Source organism: Primulina huaijiensis, unplaced genomic scaffold (genome assembly GCF_012295235.1).
Source record: "Primulina huaijiensis isolate GDHJ02 unplaced genomic scaffold, ASM1229523v2 scaffold33423, whole genome shotgun sequence".
Classification (NCBI taxonomy): domain Eukaryota; kingdom Viridiplantae; phylum Streptophyta; class Magnoliopsida; order Lamiales; family Gesneriaceae; genus Primulina; species Primulina huaijiensis.
In genome coordinates this window covers 7,573-13,252 of record NW_027357805.1, presented here as the reverse complement: position 1 = coordinate 13,252, position 5,680 = coordinate 7,573, and the positions used below count along the sequence as shown (strand labels likewise).

The following is a 5,680-nucleotide window of genomic DNA, read 5'->3' as shown; positions in this document are numbered from 1 at the left end:
TTATCCAGCTCCTCCACAACTTCCTTCATCGTAGGCCTAACTTTCTGTTTCTCATTAGCGCATTTCAAGCCAATTGTGAAAACCTCCACAACCATACTTTCTTTGATCTCATCCTTGGAAATACTAGAATCCACCATTTCCATGTAACGACTCTGTTCCACCTTTGAAATAATCCACTCCATTAATCCAACCTCCTTTCCATCATCTCCGGGGAATGGGAAACTCGGTCTCCTCCCTGTCAAAGTCTCCAACATTAGTACCCCAAAGCTATATATGTCCCCCAGCACGGTCGCCGTTGTGGTGCCATTGATGTACTCTGGTGGCATGTACCCCAACGTCCCCGCTACCTGCGTCGACACTTGATAATGAGATGCTTCGATACATCTAGCCAACCCAAAATCGGCAATGTGCGACTCAAAATTCGAATCAAGTAAAACGTTACTAGCTTTGATATCCCTGTGAATTATAGGAGTCGTCAAATTATGCATATAAGAGAGGCCCTTAGCTAATGATCTAACGATCTTCATCCTAGTTTGCCAAGATAGAGGCAACCTCAATTCTACTTCACCGTTCTGTCTCTCTTCCGAGTATGACGTGTCGTAAAGCCATTGGTCAAGGCTACCCTTTTCCATAAACTCGTAGATTAGTACCCGATCGGAACCGGCGACGCAGTAGCCGAGTAGTTTGACTATATTGGGATGCCTCAGCTTCCCACGGGTCTCCATCTCAGCGCGGAACTCGCGCAAGCCTTGAAAGGCATCCATGGAGAGCCTTTTCACAGCAACGAGTTGGCCCGAACAGAGCCGGGCTTTATAAACAAGCCCGAAACTCCCGTCCCCGACAATTAGGTCCTGGGAGAAATTCCTGGTCGCGTCAATCAAAGCTTGCATCGATATTCGGTTCAGGGTCGGGTCAAAACTGGCACTCTCGCCTTCGGAAATTGAAGAAAGCCCGAAATTGGCGTCGGCTTGGGGCGTCGATGGATCTCAGCTCAGGTCGGGAGAATCAGATCCCTTACGTTTTTTATCTACACAGATCATCAAGATGGTGAGGATGATCAAGCTTACTAAGAAAATGCTTCCAATAGCTGCGAGAACTCCTTGCAGTGTTGGATCCATACTCGCTCCATAGCCATGTAGGATCCACCAATTCATATGCGGAGTCCACCAAATTCTTTAAAATCAACTGCTCAAATCATGTGTAGCAGGTAGCATCGACAGAAGGCAGACACAGTCAACTGTTTGGTCGTTTCTCGAAGCTTCCCTAAATGACAAACTATTTTTTTTTATGTCCGTGTGCCGCACGTGAGTCATAAAGATGTTACATAACATGCATGTGAAATGTAGAAAACATGTTTAACTAGCGCATAAATATCTCCTTGTGAATGTTTTCTCACACGACCAATGCGATCATATGCATCTTTTCTAATAAATCTAAAAATTTGTGGCCCTTGTGCTTCAGCTTCCATATAAGAGAGACCGTATTAGCCACCGATATCTTGACATTTATCATTGCCTTTAAAGTAGATTTTTGTGCATATGAAATACTACGTGATTATCTCAACAAATGTATGTGATCAACAACAACCATTTCATGATCACAAACCTACTTTCCGTCCATTCTCCCCCGCACTGACTAACGATTCGAAGTTTTCCTTGCGTTTAGTCCTCCTCCTCTCGAACACTAAAACCTTTAGGATGTGCATAATTACAATACAGTGCTATATATTCATCTTCAACACTTTTGACGACTTGATCAACAACTAATCTACACTCGAAGTGATCTATAATAGAGTTAGTAGATTGTACCGGAACATTTTCAGGAATCCCGAAATCCAAATCTGCACATTGCTCTTCACACCTACTTACTATTTCAACTTTTTCAGCGGCATTTCCCACCAGGTCTATTACAACAAGCAAAACTTCCACAATTAATTTTCATAGAATAACCATAATAATATTCTTTTCTGGAAAAGAAAATATGATAAGAACAAACCTGGAGCATCACTCATATTAACGGAATGAGGTGAGAGATTAAGATATTATTCCATTCTATATATAATAACCTACAAAAATTGCAAAGAAAAAAACTGAAAATTATCAACCCCGGCGGCGGGGATTGAACCGGCGACGATGACTGCAACACTAGCGACAGTGGTGGTGGGGGTTGGGTGGTGAACAAAAATTGAAAGTAGGACTTTTGATTTTTTAGAAAATTACGGTGGTCAAATTAGGGTAAAAAAATAATAGAATAAAAAGTTATAAAATAAACTCATAGTGAGACATGTGTCAAATGAATGACTTAAAAGATCTAAAAGTTTGCACGTTCGGAGGAATACTCACAGGATTATGTGCGGGTTGAAGCAGGACAACTTTAAACATCCATCGATATTTATTTATAAATTTGTCAAAATTGGTGGATTATTTTTAGAATATATAATAATAAAAAGTGTTTGGGAAAGCAAAAATCAGATCAATGTAATTGAAATATAAAAACATTATTCAAGTAATTTGTTCGTATTTAATAATATCGATTTTGAATCCATGAAACAAACTATAATTCAAAAGCAACGTCAAACCAATCGATTTAACATGTAAACCACGTGCAACATAAGGGAAACACCAAAAACGGCTACGTATAACCAAATCGGAACCAAACCAGATTCAAAAAGAGGAAAGGCAGGAAAACAATCACATATAACCAGGGGAAAAGCTACGCATACCCACAATTATTACAATAACCATTAAATAACAATCAAATCCATACCACAAACACCATAATGATGCAAGCATTCTTGAATGCTGAAATGCACTGATTATCATCCATATTTTCATGGCAAACAATGCAAATTCCACATGCATGTGATTACATTCTTGGGAAAAATAAACAAAGGGAAGAACAAAAGATCAAAAGTCCACTTCAACGACTACAATGCTTTCGAATCCAAACACTAGCTTGTGAGCCCAAGAATGTAACCACGTAACAAAGGTATAACCTGGAAAGAAAACCAGAAATAGCAGGTCTTATATGACATCCCTTTCATATGCACATAACAATCATCTTGCTGGAAAAAAGAACAAACATAAACGCGTATGAAAATCAAATAAGGCAGTGTATGAGTGTCAATGCATGCATCGTTAAGAAGTTTCTACCAAAACACGCATGAAAATCATATAAAGAAGGACAATTTAGTAAACAACTAATTAAACTCAATAAAACTATTTTTCAAAATATTTAAACTTATCTATTGTCTATTTTTTCTTTACGCTCGATAGTTTCTGTCATGGAATTATTGGAACTAATATATCATANCATGGTTTTTTTTTTTTTTTTGTAATAAACCCCTCTACTTAAACCGAAGGTAGATTATTTAATGAATGTAATAAATATTAATTTACTATACTATGCATGTAACACCCGCATTAATTGAATGTCAAGTGCCGCTATATATAACAATCGATTTCACCTCAAACAATAGCACCACCAAATTCTTGCAGGAAAACTAAAATGGTTTCTTCGGCAAAGGTACTAATTTGCCTTGTAGTTGTTCTTTCTTTCTCCACCTTTTCGCTTTCACAAACCAATGGCCGAAAAACGAAGCCGAACAAAGATTCCATCCCTGCATCCACGCTTCCAAAATCATCTATAGTTAAGGACATTGATTTAGAATTGGGCTTTGAATCAGAAGCAGACTACTATGACCCAATTTTACCCTTGGATTCAGAATGGTCCATGGCACCAAGCTCTGGACCAGCCTCGGCTCCACAATCACCCCCTCGTCCAAAAGCATCCATGTCTCCATCACAAAGCTCTGAAACAGAACCACCGACAGAACCAGATGATGGTCTTACACCAAGTTCTAAACCAAAACCATCCATGTCACCATCACCGAGTTCTGAACCAGACTCTGAAACAGAACCGCCCATAGAATCAGACGACGGTCCTGCACCAAGCTCAAAACTAAAACCATCCATGTCATCATCACCAAGCTTTGAACCAGATTCTGAAACAGAACCACCCACAGAATCAGACGACAGTTTTGCACCAAGCTCTAAACCAAAACCATCCATATCACCATCACCCAACTCTGAACCAGACTCTGAAACTGAACCGCCCACCGAACCAGATGATGGTCTTGCACCAAGCTCTAAACCAAAACCATCCATGTCACCATCACCAAGCTTTGCACCAGATTCTGAAACAGAACCAGACGACGATTTTGCACCAAGCTCTAAACCAAAACCATCCATATCACCATCACCCAGCTCTGAACCAGACTTTGAAACAGAACCGCCCACAGAACCAGATGATGGTCCTGCACCAAGCTCTAAACCAAAACAATCCATGTCACCATCACCAAGTTCTGAACCAGAATCTGAAACAGAACCACCCACAGAATCAGATGATGGTCTTGCACCAAGATCTAAACCAAAACCATCCATGTCACCATCACCAAACTCTGAAACAGAACCGCCCGCAGAACGTAATGATGGTCCTACACCAAGCTCTAAACCAAAACCATCCATATCACCATCACCAAGCTCTGAAACAGAACTGCCCACAGAACCAGATGATAATCCTGCACCTAGCTCTAAACCAAAACCATCCCCTGAGCCAAGTTCGGCCCCTACTAAATCAGATGATGATCCAAATTCAACCACAAGACCAAGCCCTGAACCAAAACCAACCATAAAACCAGTCCCCAACCCAGAACAAGGCTCAGAATCACCCTCCATACCAACTACAAAACCCACATTTCCATACCAAACAGTCAACAATTTTTGTCTTTACAAACGACTGAGTGTGAATCGGATCTTCTGCCTCAAGGTGCTCAAGAACCCTAAAGCTGCCAATGCAACTGCAGATGACTACACTCCCCTATTACAAGTAGCTACACAGGCAACAACGCGCCATGTTATCAAAACCTTAAAATACCTCAAAACACTGTATAAAGAAAAGACAATGGATCCGACTCTGAAACCATCCATAAGAGAATGTGTGATAGCTTATCAAGAAATAGCAGAATACATCAAACTTGTGTTAGCAGATGCCGACCAAGAATCAGCCATTGCAGGATTAGATGGTGAAGTGATCATACAAGACATAAACCGTTGCGCTACGGCCATGCCAAAGGAAAAAACTACTGAGGTTGGTGTAAGGAATCAGATTGCTAAGGATTATGCTAACCTCCTGATTGACATTACTGATAATCCCTGAACATGGAATAGGTGACATGATAATGATAATTCATGGTCGAGTTTATGGGCTTAGAGTAATATCCCAAAGAATAATCGATGTTTATGATTTGAGTTAGTGAGATGCAAGCTCACTTTAAGAGTTTATTCATTTTCTTTGTATGTGAATTGGTCTCCTCAATCGTCCTAAAGAACTCTAGTTGCAAACCACCACGACCTTCTTGAATCCCCCATTTCCAGATTTTTCCAACAAAATTCAAAAGTTAAATACAAAACACACTCATAATCGTATGGGTAAATAACATGGATACTGAAGGAGGTTATAAATTACACCTGCCTCACATGGTTTTGCTAATTGAAAAACTGGGGGAAAAAAAGATTTATCGGCGGAGTGACATTTATAAGGTTACAATCCGTGCTACAACAGGTGTATACGCAATGACAATGGGATGTACGGTGAAAACATAAAAAGATTGAGAAGTTCT

The 5,680-nt window shown here is 40.1% G+C and overlaps 1 pseudogene; it reads right to left on the bottom strand.

Annotated features, from left to right (window-relative positions):
* Nucleotides 1–5: 5 nt before the first annotated feature.
* LOC140968213 (phytosulfokine receptor 1-like) lies at nt 6–1,510 on the bottom strand (annotated as a pseudogene).
* Nucleotides 1,511–5,680: the final 4,170 nt, after the last annotated feature.